The sequence below is a fragment of the Trichosurus vulpecula genome, chromosome 1, assembly GCF_011100635.1.
Source record: "Trichosurus vulpecula isolate mTriVul1 chromosome 1, mTriVul1.pri, whole genome shotgun sequence".
In the NCBI taxonomy this organism is placed as follows: domain Eukaryota; kingdom Metazoa; phylum Chordata; class Mammalia; order Diprotodontia; family Phalangeridae; genus Trichosurus; species Trichosurus vulpecula.
In genome coordinates, this window is record NC_050573.1 from 263,610,743 (window position 1) to 263,633,118 (window position 22,376).

Here is a 22,376-nt window from a genome sequence, read left to right on the forward strand (position 1 = left end):
TTCTAGGAAGCATCTTTTCCAATGTTGTATTGTCTCATTGCAACCCAACCCATAGATGTCCATTGGGAATAAAATATATGCTTCATAGCTTGGTGTTTGTACTTTTTTGGGTTCCATTTCTAGGGTAGTGCTTTAGCCTTTTGCTTTTTAGTCTCTGCTTTGTTTTCCAATGTTTTAATTGTTGAAGGGGACTCTTCTAAATATATGCCTTGGATCTTTGAGGGTATCATAAGAGGAACATGGTAGCATAGTGGACGAAGTGCTAGACCTGGAATCATAAGATCTGAATTCAAATCTGGCCTCAGATTCTTACCAAGGAAGTCATTTAGACTCTTTACCCATTTCTTCAACTGAAAAATGGGGAAAATAATAGCACCTACTTCCCAGGTAGGGAAGAATAAAACAAGATTACATTTGCAAACCACTTTGCATGGTACCTAGCATATATATGCCTAGTATATAGATGCTACATAAATGTGATTCCCAACCCTGAAAAGCAAGGTTGGTCCAAGTTGGGAGGGTTTAAGATTGTACATTTATTGTAAAGAGTATAAATGAGAAACCAGCTACTGTAAATGGCTTCACAAAAGGATGTTAATCTTATATATTTAATTATGTGGGAAGGGGAAGCCTAGTTGAGTGAAAAAGAAAAACTTTTAAAGATCAGGCATGCAAAAAAGCCAAAATTATTGCAGAATAGAAGCTCTTGTGTTTGTACATACATGTATACATGTACTTGTTAATTTTTAACCTGGGAATGGAAGTATCATCTATCTCTATCTAGCAATATAAGGACACTCTCAAGGTCTCTCTTGGGCACTTTGGAATTGATTGTATGATATGGGAAACACTGGCACAGGACCACTCAGCAAGGCATGCCTGCATAAGAGAAGGTGCTGTGCTCTATGAGCAAAGCAGAATTGAAAAAGCTCAAAGGAAATGCAGGATGTGCAAATTTAGAAAATCCACCCCAAATGTTCACATGGACTATTTGTGCCCAACCTGTGGTAGAGCATTCCAAGATTGTATTGGTCTGATCAGTCACAGTCCGACAAATTGAAAGTTGACTCTTTTTTTTGAGGGGGGAAGGCAGTGCAATTGGGGTTAATTAAATTAACTGCCCAAGATTACACAGCTAGTAAGTATGTCAAGCATCTGAGGTCACATTCGAACTCAGGTCCTCCTGACTCCAGGGCCAGTGCTCTACTCACTGTGCCACCTAGCTGCCCCAAAACTTAACTGTAGCATAGTGATGTCATTTTGGTCTTCTTTGAGAATGAAGGACAACAACCAATCAACCAATCTCTCTCTCTCCCTCTCTCTCTCTCTCCCTCTCCATATGTATATCCATGTATTATGTGTATATGTTAGTATATCAACTCATATAGAAATATCCCTACATTTACAGAAATCTCCTTTGTAATGCGTATTCTTAAACTCACATTTGGACTACAGTCACCACTCTCCACCTTGTATATATATTTTCTCAATTTTTTCATACTTATTCTATGGTTCCAGAAAGAATAAAATAATTTAGGCATAAATGTAATATAAAAATATCAAAGCAAATTTGTGCATCAAAAGATAACTAATATGGAAAATGTATATTTTTGTTTGCCTGAAAGTAAAATAGGACTATAATCCTTATCATACCAATTATGTCACTGCTACATTAAAATTAAATTCCCTACCTTTGATTTTGGAGGGGAGGATTGCCTCATGGTTTGCCAAAAGTGATAGAATTCGTAAACTAATGGCCAGCCTACTCATGATGAGAAACTCCATGCGTAGCTAGGCTGATTCTTTAAAGAAAGACAATCTATTGTCAGGGCTATAAACAAAGCTTTTTATCATAGAGCCTTTCAGAGCTAGTGCTGTTCTGTAATAGCCATCGGGAGACTGGGGTCTCTTCTACACTAACATGAAAGACAATTAAACAGACCCCTTTTTTGAAAGTTGAATTTTTCATTGCATTGTATTCTTATTAATAGTCTTAAATAGAGAGAGTTAGTGGCATTGTAGACAAAGCACTAGAAGACCTAAGTTCAAATCTGGCCTAAGACATTTAATAATTGTGTAACCATAGGCAAGTCATTTAACCTCTCTTTGCCTCAAAATTAGAACAGGGATAACAGTACATACCTAAAAGAGTATAAGTAAAAAGTACTTAGTACAGTTCCTTGCGCGTAGTAGGTATTATATGAGTACTCATTTCCTTCCATTACTCACTTTCCTAAATAATAAAACTTGATTTCAAAAAAGGTTTACGATTACATTGTTACATCTCTCATCACACTATGACAGACACCTTTAAGAATACAAACTAGAGAGGGGCAGCTAGGTGGCACAGTGAGTAGAGCACCAGCCCTGTAGTCAGGAGGACCTGAGTTCAAATCCAGCCTCAGACACTTGATACACTTACTAGCTGTGTGACCTTGGGCAAGTTGCTTAACCCCAATTGGCCTGCCCTTCCCCCTCCAAAAAAAAGATCAAAAAAAGAATATAAATGAGAAATTTGGGTTAATGCTCTAAAATATTCAATTTAGCTAATCTAACTGATATAGTGACTTAAGAAAAGGGAATGTAAATTAACATGATGATTTTCAACCCAAGCTTTCTAATATCCCAAGAAATCTCCAGTTGTCTTAAGAAGAGCTGAGAAACTATCTAAATAAATGAATCTCTACCACATAGTGCCATGGATAGACTACTTGATTTGTACTCTACACTTGAATTGTGTTCAAATTCTGTTTCTGAAACTTCCTGTTTGACCATTGGTAAGTATCTTTATACCCTTTGTTTGTCAAACAAGTCTCTGAGACTTACTATTAGCATTTAGATGAGGTTCCCAATTGCCTTAATGAAGAGAACTACCAAACTGATGAATAAACATTTGCCCATAGAACTTTTTGGTTCAGAATAACTGACAGGAACACAAATTGGTAGTGGTATGATGCTACAACTCCAAGATGAAAGTTACTTTAGTTAGAAAATGCTTGCATCAATACTCAAGAGGCCTAGATTCTAGTCATATTATACCACTAACTGTGAAACTTGCCACAAATCTTTTTACTTCTCTTTGCTCTGGTTTCTCAATCTATAAAACAACAATCATGTTACAAGATTGTTATAAGGATCAAGTGAATATTATGAATATCAAATGAATATTTATAAAAAAAAATTTAGCATTGTGTCTGTTTCATATAAGGTGCTATTTAAAAGTTGGTGATGGTGGTGATGATGATGATGATGATATCTCTAGCTACTTCAGAAAGGTATTGTGAAAAACAGGTATAACAGTTATGAAATTGCCTTCAATAGTAGGAGATAAAGTTCTACATAGATTCCAGGGACTGAAAATATGGAAAAATACTGTGAGATTTCCTGTTCCATAATTTCACTATAACAAGGAAACTTGTAACAAGAATAGTCCAGGGTAGAGGAAATAGCCCCTACAGGGGCTGCTCCATATTTTTTTGGTAGAAATAAAGTTCAAATAATTTGTTATTTTTCTTCTTCCTTAAATTTCAAAATAATTTTTTTAACTTAAGCACCAAAACCCATCATTTCCATATACACAAAAAGTATAAAAAGAACATTGTATGTAAAATCATGAGGCTTTATTTTATATCATTTTGTTTTTTAAAATGTTTATTAAGAAAATCAGTACCTGCCATTCAAAACTGTCTTTCTTGTCTGTGCTGCCTCCTAAATTTCCTCTGTTGTCTTCCATATGTTTGCAATATTTTTTCTTTGAAGTAGAAGCTCTGGATTTTGGCTATGATATTTCTAAAACTTTTTCTTTTGCAGTTTTTTTTTTTCAGAAGATGATTGGTCAATTCTTTCTGTCTTTCTTTTGCCCTCTGGTTCTAAAAGATCTAGGAAGTTTTCGTTTATAACTTCTTGAAATAGAGCATACATGGTTTTCAAGGAGTCTAATGATTCTTAAATTATCTCTTCTTGACCTGTTTTCCAGCTCTGTTATTTTTGATATCACGAATCTTGCAACTTGCTATTTTTCCAATGCTTTTATTTTGTTCTGTTTTTTTTTTTTCTGTTCATGGAGTCATTGATTTCTGTTTAACCTATTCCTGTTTTCAGGGAGTCTGATACTTAGGATAGATTTATGACTTTCCATTTTAACGTATTTATTCTTCAAATTCTTTCCTCCAAAATTGTTATTTATTTTTAATCCCATATCTAATTCCCTTTGGTTATTAAAAGCTAGCATTTCGTATAGCATTTTAAGATTTATTAAGTGCTTTACAAATATATACTTATATATGCATATATACATACATATAAATACACACACATATATATGTATATATGTATGTGTATGTGTATGTATATGTATATGTATGTGTGTGTATATATGTGTATGTATGTATGTATGTCTCTCTCTCTATGTGTATATTTATGTATATGTGTGTGTGTGTGTGTGTGTGTGTATATCACTTTATCCTAAACACAACTCTAAGAAGTATGTGCTACCATATTTACAGATGAGAAAACTGAGGTAGACAAAGGTCAAGTGCCTTATAAAGGGTTACATAAAGATCATATTTGAATGCAGATCTTACTGACTCTAGGTTTACCACTCAATATATATCACTATATATGTAGTCCTTATGGAATTTTTTTCATTTAAGTCTCTGCTTATAATTGTTATGGTGTTACCTTGTAATCATAGGTTGGATTTGGGGGTACATCTTTGGATTTACAATAAATCTTTATGATGATTGTTGTCTTCTTCAGTTTACCCATCACTCTAATCTCAGTGCCTAGATTAGGACTTTGTGCCAAGGCCAGGCTCTATCTCTTGTTATGGTTTTGTGAAGTAGCCAGGATTCCTTGGTCTTGACCTTGGTGAATTAGTTCCTGCACTAGCCTCCAACTTGCGGGGTTATTTCCTCCTGGATCTTTGAAGTTCAGAGCATTTCACCTTAAAGGACTTCTATGGCTTTTCTTGAGAGAATATTAGCTACTTCATACTCCTGTGATGCCCTGGTCTGAGCACTGTTATTCTCATACTGGTGGTTACTACTGGGTCCCCACTGTGGGTTTCTAACCATCCTGGAACTGTCTTTGGATTCCAACTCTTGCTGCATTGGGAGACATATATGCAGTTCATAACTCTCTCTGGTTAGCTAGGAGACTCCTGGCTTTTCTGCCTAAGTGTCAAAGCTGGTTTTGCTGGTATTGCTTTTTTCTTTTGTCTATATGCTTTTTGTTGACTTGCTGTGAAGTTCTAGGGTAAAACTAGCAACTTATGCAATTTACCAATAGATTTATTGATAATTCATTCTATTACAATTTTTAAGGGTTTTTTTTTCCCTTGGCTAGAGGAAGGGAATCTGTTCTCTCTGTCTCCATTCTCAGAAAGGCATTTTGACTAGAAATCTCCAAGCTCATATTTTTTTTTATTTTTTTATGTTAAAAAAAATGAGATGTCTGCATAACACACACACAGAAAATCATATTTTATCCAAAGAAAATATAATTGTAGTTAATATTATACAATATTTGATTTAACTCTATAAATTATTTTATATTCCTAAGAAATAACAGGTAAATAGATGTTATATAAGTTCTTAATGCTTTTATGTATTTCTGAAGTTGCACAATTTGTACTTATTCAAAAATAAGATGAAAAAAATGAATGAGTATCAGAGATGGAAAGTTACTTGCCCAATTCTTTCAGAGGTAGTGTGAAGCTTAAGCAGGATTCTAACTCAGGATTATTACTATGCATTCCACTGCCCATTCAGTTCTTCTCAATAGAAGAATAGAGAACAAAGATAAGGGAAAATGAGAATGTTAATAAAATTAGTAGAAATGACTTCATATGATTTCTTTAGCAGTTTCAAGCCTACTTCTAGAGATATCTGTTATGCACTGCTCAAAATACATTTAAATAGTCTTCTTTAAAGCACTTTAACTTTGAAGTTCTATAATAATACCAATCAGAATAGAGGTGAGATTGGGAGAATGTAGACTTATTTTTTTTTAATCTTGTCTTCTGGCCCTCCCCCGACTCCTCACACCTGAATCACAATGACAAGAAAATGGCATGAACTAGGTTTTTCAAAATGTTAGATTTAGATGAATATTTCAAAGTCCGGAGATTACAGAGAGCAACAGGAAGGTTGTAAAAGACAAACTGTTGTTATTCAAAATTGGTTCCAAACTTGGCTGTTCCATTTGATTTTAATTCTTGTTCTCTTTTATCCTCAGATTGACTTGATAGCATTGTTTTTCTACATTTATTAAACACCTCAGGGTTTAATCTAGAAATCACATTTTTCCTCCTGGCACATTTAGTTAATAAAAGAATAACCATGACATGCACTTTTTTTTTGCTCAGGTAATTGGCTGAAATTTGTATTATCAATTGTTTGACATCTGCCTACAGTGATATTTACATCCTCTGGGGTTGAAATTACCTTAAGATGGACTCAGCGGGGTTAATAAGTGAAACAACAACAAAAATCCTTAATAATTTGAAGAGGCTAAGTTGCCTGGATGTGGAGAGACTTTGGGGATTGATCTGAAGAGAAAAATGCTAGATTATAGTCATGCTTCATAATGCTATGTATAAATAATATATTGTACTGATCTGTTAAATGATTAAAATAATGGGAGGCTTCGTTTTTCTTTTTCTAATATAGCTAAGGAATGGCAGTAATAAGATTTTTTTTAAAAAAAGTTGCAGAAATATTTATATTTTTATAGTTACCAATATATCTGCCTTCTTATTCTTTCAGAGAACCATTCCTCATAAGACCAACAATAACAAAAATAAAAAAACAAAAAAGGTAAAAATAAAAATTAACAAATCAACCAAGTCTGATATTATATATAGCAATTCATTTTCATACCCCACCCCCCCACACATATCTACATTGAAGGGAAAGATCTATATTCTCACACCTCTTCATGGTGGTCAAACACGGTCATTAAAGTTACACAACATTTCTTGTTGATTTTTTGTAACTGTCGTTCATTTACATTGTAGTAGTCCCTCTGTGTAGTCTTTTCCTTGATCTATTTAATTCATTTTAAGTCAATTTATGTTAAATCCTTTGATGCAGAGATCTCATTTCTAAGTATATGCCTGAAAAAAATCATAGAGAGAATAAAAGGTCCCATACATACCAGAATATTCCTAATAACATATTGTGTGGTAAAAACAATAAAATAAAATGGAAAGTAAAGTAGGTAGACATTGTTTGGGGAATAGATCAGCAAATTTTGTTACATGAAAACTACTGCACCATAACCAATGAATATTAAGAAATCTGAAAATCATGGGAAGACTTATGTGAGCTAATACCAGTGAAGTAAACAGAGCTAGGAAATAGTATTTGCAAGACTGCCACAATGTAAACAAATAAGAAAAAAAATAGAATCTGTTATGTAATTATAATGATTGAGCTTTGCCCTCAAAGAAGAGATAAAGCAATATACTCCTCTCCCCTTCTTTGTCCAAGTGGAAGACTGTGGGCATGAAAAATTTCATTTCCTGTCAGTCTTTTGATAAGTTGGTTAATGTTACAGAATTACTTGTTTCTGTCTTTATTTTTTTTAATTTATTTTTTTGTTTCAAGAAATGTCTTTCTGGTATGGGAGGGGAAGGATACATATATACATACATCTATACATACATAATATTCACAATGTGTGTATATATATTATATATAAATTTAATTTAAAAACAAAAAAAATATTTTTCAGATTAAAGGAATCAAATTAAAAAAAAAACCTTTTGTAAGTATTGAGAGCAATATACATGAATAAATAAAGCACTAAAGCCATTGTATGTAGGCATAGGAACAGGACCAATGATTATAGTCTTAGAAAGAACATAGAGAATTCAAGTAACATGACCATAATTACACATATATATCCAGTAATTATCAGAGGTCATACTTGTATCTAAGTCTTGTTGTCTGGTTCCGTAAGTGCTATACCATATTATATCTCTGTTCTGTATACATTAATAGATATATTCTTTTCTAAGGTTACATTTTCCAATATTTGAAGCCATTAAAGAATATGGGGCTTTTAATTTGTTTTGGACATTTTCTGGCACAATGAGGAACAGGGTAGATTTTGGAGCTGCCTTACACAAACATCAGATTAAGTGTCTGATTCAAAATGACCAAGCAAGGTAATGACTATTAGCACTAACACGGAAGTTGGGAGTTAGGGATCCTTTATAGATCACCTACTTCAAGTCTTCATTTTTCAGAAAACTACAGCCCAGAGTGGTGAAATGATTGTCTAATATCCATTCCATTGTACTACATCACCTTCCTCGTGTCAATAACCTATTATCAGTGATAGTTATAATAATAAAAAGCAATTCACATTAGAAATTCATAATTCAAAGTCAAAGTGAGTCAATTTACTTCATAGCTATGACTCATTAAACCTTGAAAATGGGACTAATACAATTTATGGAAAACAAATGCAATTGAAATACCAAATAAGGTAATGTGTAAGAAAAAAGAATACTTGAATCTCTTTATATTCTTCTCACCATTGTTTCTGATGTCAGGAAAAAAATAAAGTCATTTTTATAGACACAAAGTCAAAATATCTTTCACAGATATTATGGCAGGAAGTAAATCTGTCTTGATTGCCCTTCCTACTATTTCAGTTGGTCTAGTGTTGTATTTTCAATCATACCTTAATCAACTACAGATGTTGCAGAGGAGGCATGAAAAGTGATATTAAGGTAGATAGAAATTCAATAAAGATGAGACACCAAAATAAACACAGGACAAAATTTGAGTCCCCAAAACACGTTCGAAATTTGAATATCAAGCTAGTACTATCTTTGAATAGTCTTAAATACACAAATCCATGTGAGGTCTTTCTTAATATCCTAAAGTTTGTTTTATTTTATTTTGTCTTCATGGATAATGCATATTTTAGAAATGGTTACTGGGACATTAGAGAAACAAAATCTGGTTAGATTGAATACATTTTTCAAGTTCTAATTGAGGTCATGTAGATCTTAATTTTGTTCACATTGTTCAATCTTTAATTTAATAACTATTTTCTTTTAAAATTATGTTTCATGTTATTTGTTTTATGTTTAGATTTGTTAAATATTATTTATAATAATAATAGCTAGCATTTATATAGCACTTACAAATTTAACAAAATACTTTACATATGCTAACTGTTTTGATACAATAGTCCTTTGAGTTCCCTATTATCCAGATGAGGAAACAAGGTAGGGAGAGATCAAATGATGTGCCCAGGATCAAGTTAAGTCAAGTTAAGAAGCATTTACTAACTGCTGTTGAGTGCTAGTAACTATGTTAAGTGCTGAGGCTACAATTAAAGGGGGAAAAAACCAGTCTCTACCCTCAAGGACCTTGAAATCTAAAGGGTCACAAAACTAGTAAGAGCATGAGGCAGGATTCAAATTCAGTTCTTCCTGACTTCAAGTCCAACACAATAAACACTGTAACACCTATCTGATGGTAAGAGAAATAACAGTATTCCTATTGAGTTTTGCCAAAATATGAATCATTTGAATGAATATAAAGCATCCAATAATGGTCAGAGGAAGAAGAAGTATCACTAGCTGGTGACTCTCTTTATAGGGTTTACAGAGATGGATGTTGGTCAAACTGCCATAAGCGATGGAGTATCTGTAATGAAGAAGAACCTTCTTAGACATAGAAAATCTGACAGCCATCACTGAAGTCTCTTGACTTATGTGAAGAAGAATAATGCTACTGGACGGAACAAAGAAAATAATGCTAAGGATTATGAAATGCTGGAAGAAAATAAGAAAGCAAAACTCGATGAAACACTGTTATGGTCTCCTCTGGGGGTCCTTGTCCACCAAGGACCTGTCTCAGCACGCGATGAATGAGGCGGGAGTCAAGGTGGAAGCAGCTCCAATTTATTGGGAGAAATCATCCATTTTATAGGGTTTGCACTACGTGAGCATAAGCAAGTGGCCACTGATTAAGATGATGACAGCATGGGAAAGAACAGAAATGTTGCAGTGGGAAAGAATAGAAATGTTGCAGTACCGGTATACTGTTGCACTTTGTTTCGGTATGGGTATGGGCATGGGTATGGGAAGGATCTGGATTGTTGCAATGTATGTTGCACTACAGTATCTACAAGGGTATGGGAAGGATCAGGACTGTTGCAAGGCAGTATCTGTAGGGGTATGAGAACGAGGAGGAATGTTGCACTACAGTATCTATGAGGGCATGGGAATGCTTGGGCATGTTGCAATATGATATCAGGCTAAATGGGCTACGTGAGACATGAGGCAGGATGTCCCTGTAAAGTATCAAAGATGTTCCAATAAGTAAAGTAACAAAGCACTGCGTTAGGCAACGGTTCAAGAGCATTAGGTAATGGCCAACTGGGTCCCTCCTTCTGGGCTCATGTGTCCCTCGTGGACAGGCTCTGCCTGCATGTGTAGGATGACTATAGGGGCTTCCCAAAGGTGGAGGCCCTTCCTCCAGGTGCCTGCTGTTCCACTCCTACTAATCCTGTCTGGTTTACCCAGGAAACAGGCCATGTGCTAGGGTCCCAACAGCCCCGGGGTCGGCACCAACCCCTTATAAAAAACTAAACAACAAAACAAAAATCTCAAAACCTTAGGATGGATAGATAATATTTTCATAGACCATTGGTCCAAAATTGGAAGAGATGTCAGAGGCCATCTAGTCCAATGCCCATGTTTTGCAAATGACAAAGCTGTGAGTGATGAAGGGTAAGTGACTTTCCTAAGGTCACAGAGAACTTTCCCAAGGTCACAGTGACACAGAGAACTAACCATCAATCCTAATATAAGATTGAGATTCAGGTCTTTTGACTGCAGTTAGTGGGACTTTAAAAGGAAAAGTAGATGTTAAAAGTGAATATCTAGCTATGAAGATAATATATTTGAAAAAGGCTTTGTGTTACTGAATCACAACTTAAAACATATATGTACACATGTTCAGGGATAAAGTATACCTAAAAAGGGCTTATAAAAATATATTTACTTGAAGTCTTATGCTCAAGAGAGCTTTAAACTAAAATGAGAACAGAAGAGACAAAATCATGCACATAGATCTGTCATATCAGGTACAATAGAGTAACAGGTGCAATATTAGAAGAAAAGCAGAAGAATGGATTACAAATCCCTAAGAGACAGTATTTAAGAAGAAATCCATCTCTTGTACCCATAGGCACCTTTTTTTTAATTGTTTTTGGGGGGCTTTTTTGGCTCTTTTTTTCTGAAAGAAAACAGCATTGTTGGTCATGAGCAGGCTGGAATTAATATTCCCTTTGCAGAGGAAAGTTTGACATCATAGCTATTTGAGTTTTCGTGAGATAAGCCTAATATCCAGATTATGGCTCTGGAAATATATACTATATTCAAAAGAATCAGGATAAGTAGAATGGGAGGTGGAGTAGCATTATGCGGGAAGAAAATATGTTCACATGAGAAAATTGAGAAACCCAAGGAGGATAACGATGAACAATATTTGGGTGTGGGAGAATAGGAGAGAGAATTATTGTCATGGAAGTATATGAGAGAGTTGCTCCCTTAATTTTCCTCCTTTCTACCTCCCCCTTTCCTTCCCCTTCTTCCTCCAATTCCCACCTTCCCTCAAAATATGTAGCTGATATTGGCTTAAAGATAACCTCAGTTTTCAAAAGGAACCAAAAAGAGAACTGCTTTTGAGGATGTTAGTATGACTAATCTGATAAGTTTCGGTGGAAATTAAAATGATGGCAATCATAGGAACAAATGAAAACTTCTTCATAAAGTTGTGATAAAATAAGAGAGGAAATCAGGCATAACCTAAAAGGTATTCTAAATTTGGGAAAGCATATTTCAAACATCCAAGGAAAAAAATATAGCTATGATCTAATTGTGTAATATTCAATGCAATTTAGTCCAAGAGGGAAAGGAAAAGGAAATCATGACAACACAAGCATGAAGCAGAAATTCTTAAGATGAAAGGAAAAGAGAGAACCATCTAATAAGAATGATGTGGCTTCACAGTAAATTCATTGAACTGTTTTGATTTTTAAAGAGTACCATGGTCTTATAAGAATAGTGTAAAGAAAGAGAAGTACCTGAATTAGCTGTGTTTTCCAACTGATGCTAAGGGCAAGAAAATGGAACTTTTAAAATCTGTTTATGGGGGGAAAAGATCAAACAAGGGATAGGATTTCTATTCACAGTAGTTAGCCAAATAAACTCACTAATCAGGTAGCATAATTGATAGAACACTAGATCTGAGTCTAGAAGATCTGAGTTCAAATCCTGACTCAGGCACTTAGTGGATGATTATGTGGCCCTGGGTAAGTCACTTGACCTCTCCACTTCAGTTTATTCATATGTAAGGTAGGAATAATAGTAGCATCAAATTTCAGGGTTGTTGTCAGCATCAAATATGAAAATATTTATAAAGTGATTTGTAAACTGCAAAGCATTCTATAAATGCTAGCTAGTAATTGACCAACAAAGATTTATTTAATGGCTATTATGTCACTGGGGAAACAAGTACAAAAAAAATGAAATACTCTCTACGAACAGTAAGTTTACATTGAATGAGAGAGATAAGTACATATACATACAACATAAATATGAAGTTGATGCATGCAAACATACACAATAGTAAATACAAGGTAGTTAGAGAAAAAAGGGACTAGAAGTTTGTAAGATCAGGGAACAGCAGATGGTCCATGAGCAAAATCGAAAAGGAAGATAGGGATTCAGTCTCCACCTCCTGGTTTCTCTGACTGCCTTCAAGTTCCAGCTAAAATTCAACTTCCTACAGTAAGCCTTTCCTGATCTCCCTTAATTCTAATGCTTTCCCTCTGTTGATTATCTCCAATTCATCCTACATCAGTCTTGTCTGTACATAGTTATTTGTATGTTGTCTTCCCTATGGGAATTTGAGCTCCTGGAGAATAGAGACTGTCTTTTGCCTTTCCTTGTATCCCCAACACAGTGCCTGACATATAGTAGTATATGAAATGTTTGCTAGCTGATTCTTTGAGGCAGAGGTAAGGTGGGAATACATTCCATGGGAGAAGGCCAGTACAAAAGCAGTGCCATGTACAGCAAAGAGGAGATCAGTTTGTTTGGATTGCTGGAGAGGGGGGGCGGGGAGGAAGAGTAATAATAATGATAATAGCTAGCATTTGTATAGGACCTACTATATGCCAGACATTGTGATAAATACTGTCCAAATTTTATCTCATTTGACCCTTACATCTTCTAGTGAGTTTGAAAGGGCAGTTTGGAGATAGGTTGTGCAAAATAATGTGCATGATGAACCAGGAAAGAAGGATCACATTCTAAAGGCAGAGACAACACATGTGGAAGGTTTCAGCTATAAGTTGGAGGGAAGTTTCCCATAGTATTTAGAAAACAAAATAGTCAATATCATAGCATTATTAATGTATTCTACTGATAAAATTATGTTCATTTTTGATTTTCAACTATTTGAAAGGGTCAAGGTGTTGGTGGTAAGAATCTTCTTTTCTGGATCATCTACTGATAATGTGGTTGCAACGGTCATAGTTGTCAGATCATATCTCCACAGGGTTGTATCCTAGAATGATGACTGTGAGTGCTGCACTAGAAGGATGACCAGAGGTCTGGAGGGATGCCCCGCTACCATAGTACTTAGACTTATCTGGTTTTGGGTAATGCTTCATTAATAGCTAGTGTTGGTCATAGCAATAAATGCAGGAGCCCTTCTTCAGGACAAATTTACTCCTCAGTGATGACTATGGGGCTGGGACTGGAAGGAGGACAAGTGACCTAAAGGACAATCCCATTCCCAAGACTTTTGGGTTTATATTCATGGAAGAGGTTGAAGAGAAGTTTGGTTGTGAGTGTGCCTCTGCTGCTTTAAAAGGGACTTCAATGAGCTAGAACAAAGGTGGTGCAGTGGACAGTGCCGGACTAAAGTCAGGAAGAACTAAGTTCAAATCCAGCCTTAGACAATTCCTAGCTGTGTGACCCTGGACAAGTTGCTTAATCCTGTTGCCTCAGTTTCTTCATCTATAAAATGAGCTGGGGAAGGAAAGGGTAAGCCACTGTAGTAACTTTCCAAGAAAACCCCAAATGGGGTCATGAAGATACGAATGAAACAATTGAATAACAGCAACAAGGCTAGAACAGTAAGACTAATCAAATGGATGAAATTTAACAGGGAGACAAGTACCCATAGATCCAAAATATCAGCTTCACAAATTCAGGAAAACATGGTAAAACAGCAGTTCATGTGAATAAATCTCATAATCTTAGTGACCTACAAGGTCAATGTGATTCAACTGTATGTGATAGGGCAACTAAAAAGACAAGTGCTCTATAAGATTGAATTAAAAAGTCATAATTTCCTAAGTGAGGAAGCTGAAAAGGCCTGGTGTACCCTTCCTTTCTGAGACCATATCTGAGGTATAGATTTAGTTTTGTGCACATTTTTTTTCTTTTTTCAGTTATGGAAGGTAGTTTCTGGGATGCCATCAACTCTGTTTCTATGAAATCTGGCAAAAGTTCCTATAAAAACAGTTGGTATCATGAAATTTATATAGTTTCCTTAAGACCATTTTATTAAACTAAGCTTGTATGATTGACCAAATACATTTGAATACCTGGAGACATATCCAGGAAAATCAATCTGCGCAATTACTTCATCCTCCCTGTCCTCCACCCCTCCAGTAGAAAAGACTAAAATCTTTCTCCAAAGAGAGACAATCTATATTAATCTAATCATATGTAAATCATTCCTAGATACGAAACACACAAACTCCCATAGACATTCATCATTGCCTTTTGTAAACACACACAGAGAGAGAGAGAGAGAGAGAGAGAGAGAGAGAGAGAGAGAGAGAGAGAGATGATCTATGCCTTTAAAGAGGACATTTACTCTTCTAATGGTGAAAATAAATAAAATGGAAGTGGAAAGAGTGGGAGCAATGATGCAGAGGCATTGTGTAGAAGTCATATAGAGACCTGCTTCTGGAAAAGATAAGGTAAAAGCTCATCTTTTTTTTTTTTTTAAATTCCCAAGGTCTCTGGAGCTTAGTTCAAGCTTCAGATGGTGAAGAAAAAGATAATGATGGCTCAAGTTCAGGTAGTATGTTATGAAGTTGACTTGATACTGAAGCTACCAGATTATGAGAGTATAAAATGATAGTTTGGAGACTTTACCACTATTGATTCTTCAAGAAGTTCACAGAACCATGGAATCTCAGAGGCAGACCTGGCCTCACAAACCATTTGATAGAATCTGTCCCTGGTCAAAAATTCTTTCTCCAAAATTATATGACAAGTCGTTATCTTGTGTTTGAAGATTCCCAATGAGACAAAACCTCAAACCTCCTAGGACAACTTATTGTACTTTTGATATTTATAATTGTTAGGAAGCTTTTCATTAAATAAAAATTAAATGTGCCTTTATGGGACAACTTCCGTAGTTCTGTTCCTAGTTCTCCCTTTTTGGCTAAGCTGAAAAAGTACATAATCTCTTCTATAAGACAACACTTTCAAACACTTGAAGTGATAGCCATCATGACCCTACTAAAGCTTCTCTTTTCCAATTTAAATGACCCCAGTTTCTTCATTAGTTTCACATGTGTCATGATCTTGACAACCTTCACCAGCTTGGTTGTTCTCCTCTGGATGTTTGCCAGCTCATCAATGTCCTTCCCAGAAATGAACTCAGTATTTCTGATGTGATGTGACTGGGGCAAAAAACAGCAAGATATCACTTCCTTATGCCAGGAAGCTATGCCTTTCTTAATGCAGACCAAGACTACATTAGCTTTTTTGGTAGCCACAATGCACTGCTTTGTGAGAACTAAATCCCTAAAATCCTTTTTAGATAAATGGCTTTGGAGCTTCATCTTCTCCATCTTGTACTTGCAAGGTTTGGTTTTTTTTTAACTTACATTTATGCATATCATATTTCCTCTCTTTAGATTTTGCCCAGTGTTCCAAGTTTCATTATTGCGTGTGGTGTCAGCCTGGCTAATTTCAGAAATATTTATCAACAGAAAGTTAGCAGTTAAGTGTTGAGATTTTTTTGGCTGGAGCCACTTATGTGACAGACAAAAATACAAAATGATAATCAGTAACCTATTTCTGTAATGTCAATAATGGTGAAAAAATAAAAACAAAGGGGTGAAGGATGCTAAATATCTTCATTTTTAAACCTGCTTATAATATGAAACCTCATAAGTCATTATTTTGATCAGAGTTTATTAAGTTATAATATAAAATTAGTCAGAATATATCCTGATTTCATTTCTAATTTAATTAGAAAGGATACTCATCTTAGTGAGGTGACAGCATAGAATGGAGAGGATAGAGAGAAGCAGGGTTCAAATTCTAATTCTACTTTTTATTGTGTATATTTTACGAGTTGCCTCTCTCTCTCCCTCCCTCTCTCTCTCTCTCTCTCTCTCTCTCTCTCTCTCTCTCTCTCTCTCTCTCTCTCTCTCTCTCTCTGCCTCTCTGTCTCTGTCCGTCTGTGTCTCTGTCTTTCTGTCTGTGTCTCTGTCTCTCTGTCTCTCTGTGTCTCTCTCTCTCTCTCTGTCTCTCTCTCTCTCTCTCTCTCTGCCTCTCTGTCTCTGTCCGTCTGTGTCTCTGTCTTTCTGTCTGTGTCTCTGTCTCTCTGTGTCTCTCTGTCTCTCTCTCTCTCTCTCTCTGTCTCTCTCTCTCTCTCTCTCTCTCTCTCTCTCTTTCTCTCTGTCCCTCTCTCTGTCTCTCTCTCTCTCTCATTCTCTCTCTCTCTGTTTCTCTCACCTGAGGGGGTTGGAATAAATGATCTCTAAGTTTTCTTCCATATCTAAATCTATGCTCCCCTTGAGAGAAGATTTAAAGGAGAAGAAAACATTATCTTATAGTAGCAAGAACATTAGATGTGAAGTTAGAGGACTTGGATTCAAATCCCCAAACTGATAAAAGTGGCCTTGGTAACATTGAATAAGACTCTAGACCTCAGTTTCCACATCTGTAAAATAAAAGGATTGAACGAAATGATTTCTAGGATCCATTTCAACTTTAAATCCTATAATTGCCTGAATTTAAGGATTGAATCCTTGCAGCTGTTTCATTAATGCATAATTACATGGGAGAAGCAGTAAATAAGATATTATCAAAGAAATGAATGAGATAAAAGATGATTGTCAGCTCAGCCACCAAGTGATAGTAATCAATAGACAGCCTGTGTGCTTTATTGGTAGTCACACAATGTCAAGAGATTTGGAAGAAGCCCCACAATATGTTGGGTGGATCCTCTGGGGAAGATTTTCAGGACAGGCTGAGAAGGCATGGACAGTGAAGGATGTTTAGCAGGATATTACCAAATGATCTATGATGAGACCAGAAATTCTAAGTGATAAAGTATTCCCTGCTGCCTCTGTAAAAAAATCATTTATGAAATTTAAAATTTTAACATATATGAACTGTCTGTTTCAATAAAAGCTTTTCATTGAAATCTAAACATATTTTATCTTTTTCTTCTAAAGGCATTTTGAGACATCATTATAGACATCATTATACTTTGTTTCTTACCATGTTTCTTCTAAGAAACAGTTTACTCTAGCATCCTCAACTGTCATTGTAATCATTCAAATATTTTCATTACATTATAAATTCCCTAAATTTTGCAGGATGTTGTAGTCTTAAAATGTAGCATCTGCTTGATTTTGCTTAAGTGGATTTCAAGGGAGCACAGTATTATTTGTAGAAAATGAACATATTTGAATTTGATAAATGGGATCCAATGCTGAGAACACTTTCCTCTTCCTTCCACCCTTCTATATCTCACCTTCTTTGGTGTTTACTTTACATTGAATGTTTAATCACACAAGAATCTCAGAAAAATGCCTCGAGGTGTTGCAACTTTATATAAAGAAAGAAAATTAAAGAAAATTACACACCTGCTTCTAAGAAAGCATGGTTGTTTGCAAACAATTTGCATAAAAGAGAATCTAGAAATGCTTTCTCTGATTTTCTAAATATATGAACAATTAAATTAGGTTTCACTATTTTATTTGGATGACTGCTATGTTTTGAATACATTACCCCATGACTTCATGTATATCAATCAACTTTTAAGAATTAAATCTATATTATTTTCTTGTAATTTTATTTCATACTTTCTCTTAACTTCAGGTGTCAAGTGGCATAGTATGTGTAACTACAATTTTCAAGAATTACGTCTGACTCTATCATTGGTCAATGGATCAAAAATTTTATTCCTTTTGCCTATGTGAAAAAAATATTAAGTCCGTAGTATTTATTTTATGACCTTTCTATGTCTCCAATATTATACCTCTCTTTCATTTAGCATTCAGGACAAACTGAGTTAATCCCTTCTCTACCTTCTACTGCCTCTATCCGTTTACCTATAATATGCTTCTTCAACATCTCTTTCTATTAAATTCTTTCTCTTAACTCAAATTTCAGCTCAAGTACTAACCCTCCTTCATCAAGTCTTCCTTGATTTCTTCAGGTAAGAGGGATTCCTTCTCAAATTTTCTCATGGCACTTGCTGAATTAATCTTTTGTTCCAATACAATTGTGTCTGTATTTCATCTTCAGTAAGTGGCTGCAAATTCATTGTAGGCAAGGAGTGCCTACACATATAATTCCTCACATATAATTCCTCACATATAATAGGCATATAGTAGTGGGTGTTAAGTAAAAGATCAACTCTGTTGAATTTCTTGAACTTTGTTGAACTTTTTATATCTTTTATTACTTTGAGTTACTACACAACGTCATCTATGTTCCCAGTAAGCAGTAGCAGTGCAGTGAACATGTTTCCTTAAACCTGTGTCTTTCTAATTCTACCCCTCTTTGTTATTTTGAATTTCAATTTTTTAGTGTCTGAAAAGATGTGTGAATAAGTTTAATGCAATGTGGTGAATGTTTGTACTAAGTCTGAGCAAAATTTGGAGATATTAGTAAAGCACACACACACACATACACACACACACATACATACATACACAAAAATGATCTTAAGAAATTTTGCAAATAAATCTTCATTATGGAAGCTAAGAGCAGTTCTCCCAAGCTCAGAGGGATTTGGGCCAACACTATTTAATAGATTTGGAAAGAAAGTGAGAAATTTTTATTTTAAAAGAAACAAATTCACCAAACTAATAATAATATCTACCTCTGGGCACCACTGTGGACAATATACTCTTTCTGCAAGCTGCTGATAAAGCTGCCTTTGTAATATGAATTTAATAGTCCAAAACCATTTTTCTCTAGAGGCCATACTTTGGCCCTCATTTTTAGTACCTTTCTTCTAGCATATTTATTTTATTCCCTTGAGACTTTGATCATCCTTTGGGCCTATCTCTAAAGTTTAAGGTATATGCCACTCTGGAATACTTTAATCCCTCCTACCCCCGCAATGAATGGAATCCTCAAGAATATTATTAGTTTCTGTGAAAGAAGGTTTTTGATACCTCATTTTCCCAAACATGAACATTGCTTTCCTTTGCTTATCTTAATGACCTTATTTTGTTTTCATTTGCTTTTGCAATAGTGAATTATTATGAATTTGTAGCTTTCATCTATAGCCCATATTATCAGCCTCCCATATCCTGATCATTATACTATTTAGGTTAATGTGTATTTAGTGAATTATTAAGGCATGAAAAAAGACTTTTTATTAATATTAGTATTGCTATTTCAAGATTTGTCTGGATCTGTGATCCTCTCATTGTGTGTACTTCCTCTACTACACAACCTATCCATAAATTTTGAGCCTGTGTAATCCTTATCCAAATTCTTCCCTATATATGTCTTCAAGAGTCTTTTCAGTATGCAAAATGATTTTACCCCAGGAACTAAAAATTTATTTCTGGTCTTTTGCTATTTGTTTAAATACAAGACAAGACTCAGACTTCCTGCTTCACATTCAGTTTCTTTTTAAATTTTTTAAATAAATTTTATTTTAGACTCAAATACCAGAACACATGTACAGAATAGAGAAAAGAAACCAAAACATATCATAAACTTAAATGTTGGAACTTAAACACAAAGTAAAGGGGTGGAGGAGAATGTCATGTGCATAGCAGACCATAAGCAAGGATTCAAGATATGAAACAATAAATTTTCGTTTCAAAAAAGACTGTATGATAAATGCTACACATGGTGTTGAGAGCTGTCCATCTTTTTGTTGCTTTCTTTTTTATTTTTTTATTTTTTATTTTTAATTTAAATTTATTTATTTAACATATTTAGTTTTCAGCATTGATTTTCACAAGAGTTTGAATTACAAATTTTCTCCCCATTTCTACATATTCTGGTTGCCCTGTTCCCCAGTCAGCCCTCCCCTCTATCACCCCACTCCCCTCCCATCCCCTTTTCCCTTCCTTTCTTGTAGGGCAAGATAAATTTCTACACTCCATTGCCTGTGTATCTTATTTTCTAGTTGCATGCAAAAACTTTTTTTTTTGTTTTTGAACATCTGTTTTTAAAACTTTGAGTTCCAAATTCTCTCCCCTCTTCCCTTCCCACCCACCCTCCCTAAGAAGTCAAGCAGTTCAACATAGACCACATGTGTATCATTATGTATAAACCTTCCACAATACTCATGTTGTGAAAGACTAACTATATTTTGCTTCTTCCCAACCCATCCCGCTTTATTGAATTTTCTCCCTTGACCCTGTCCCCTTTCGAAAGTGTTTGTTTTTGATTACCTCCATCCCCATCTGCCCTCCCCTCCATCATCCCCCCCCCCTTTTTTTATCTTCCTCCCTCTTCTTTCCTGTGGGGTAAGATACCCAATTGGGTATGTATGCTATTCCCTCCTCAGGCCAAAAGTTTTCTTTTGTTCTCTGCTGTGGACTTTTTTACTTTGTTCTTTTTTTTCCTCTTGTGCTCCCCTTCAGCTACAATTAAGTGCTGTTCTATTTCTCTCTCTCTCTCTCTCTCTCTCTCTCTCTCTCTCTCTCTCTATATATATATATATATATATATATATATATATATATATATATATACACACAAATAGACATATACTTTCCCAAACACATTCTACCCCTGATCTTTGTTTTTATGTTCGTGCCTATCTCTTGTTTTCTATCCCTCCCGTCTCTTCTACTTTACTTCTACCCTGTACCTTGCCTTCCTATTACTTGCCTACCCCCCTCCAAGGATGCCTCACCTATGCTCTCATTCCCATAATTCTAAACACCCTTCTATTGCTACCTATAACCTATTCCATTATCCTCCCCTCTAGAGATCCCTCCCTTATCTTCTTTCCCTCCCTATCCCCTTACCACTTTATTTCCTCTGAATTTAGAAGACTTTTATACTCTTCTAAATGTGTATATATTGTTCCCTCTTAAACCCATTCCTGATGAAAGTAGTTTACTGCAACTATTATCTCTCCTCCCCCACCTAATTCCCCTGTATCAATTCTTCCTCTCACACCTAATTTGTATAAAATAATTACTCTTTTTAGCTGTTCGTAAGTGGTTTTATTTTTTAAACTCATATCATACTCAGGTTTACCCCAATCTTTCTTATGAGCTACCCAATGATTTATAAGAATCTTAGACATATGTTTTGCATTATACATATATACATATATAAACATGTATAAATAATATTTATATATTAACTAGTCTGTCCTTTTTGGATTCCTTGTAATCAGTCTTTGGTATGTACCTTATGTCTCTCTTGGCTCTTGTATGTCAAATCTTCTGTAGCTCAGGTTTTATTTTAACAAAGTCTTGAAAGTCTGACAGTTGATCAAATATCCATTTTTTCACTCAGGATTATGTTTAACTTTGCTGGGAATGATATTTTTGGCCAGAACTTCAGTGCTCTTGCTCTTCGATATATAGTGTTCTAAGATCTGCAGTCCTTTAATGTCTACACTGTTAGGTCATGTGTAATTCTAATTGTGGCACTCTCATATTTAAATTGTTTTATTCTTGTTGCTTTTAATATTTTATCTTTGAGCTGGGGGTTTCAGAATTTGATTATAATATTCCTATGAGTTTTCCTCATGGGATCTCTGTAAAGTCATGATCAATAATTTTTTTTTCTATTTCTCCTTTCCCCCCTTGTTCTAGTGTATCAGGTTAATTTTCTTGAATTATTTCTTGTATTATTGTATCAAGATTCTTTTTTCGAGTATAACTTTAGTTAGTGCAATTATTTTTTTTCTCTTCTTGATCTATTCTCCAGATCTGTTGTTTTTCTTATAAGATGTTTCACCTTCTCTTCTATTTTTTCATTCATGTTTATTTATATCTTGATCTCTTTTGATTCCACTGGCTTCACGTTGCCCAATTCTAATTTTCAAGGTATCATTTTCTTCTTTAAGATTCTGAATCTC